The following is a 353-nucleotide window of genomic DNA, read 5'->3' on the forward strand; positions in this document are numbered from 1 at the left end:
TCTCCCCACTCCGCCGCTCCCGCCTTCCACCCCCCGCCTCTCGCGGGGATCCCCAAAACCGGCATCGCCCCCACACCCCCCCAAGGCGCATCTGCGCCTCAGCTTCGGGCTCCTGCAAGCTCCGAACATCGCCTGCCCCGCGAGAAAGCCCCCGCAGAGCCCCGATGGATTTGGCATCGCCCCCACACCCCCCCAAGGCGCATCTGCGCCTCAGCTTCGGGCTCCTGCAAGCTCCGAACATCGCCTGCCCCGCGAGAAAGCCCCCGCAGAGCCCCGATGGATTTGGGGCGAGCTCCCCCTCCCCGCTCGCCTCGGGATGCGGGGGGGGCGATGCTGCCGGAGCCGGGGCCGCT

Source organism: Corvus brachyrhynchos, unplaced genomic scaffold (assembly GCF_000691975.1).
Source record: "Corvus brachyrhynchos isolate BGI_N302 unplaced genomic scaffold, ASM69197v1 scaffold456, whole genome shotgun sequence".
In the NCBI taxonomy this organism is placed as follows: domain Eukaryota; kingdom Metazoa; phylum Chordata; class Aves; order Passeriformes; family Corvidae; genus Corvus; species Corvus brachyrhynchos.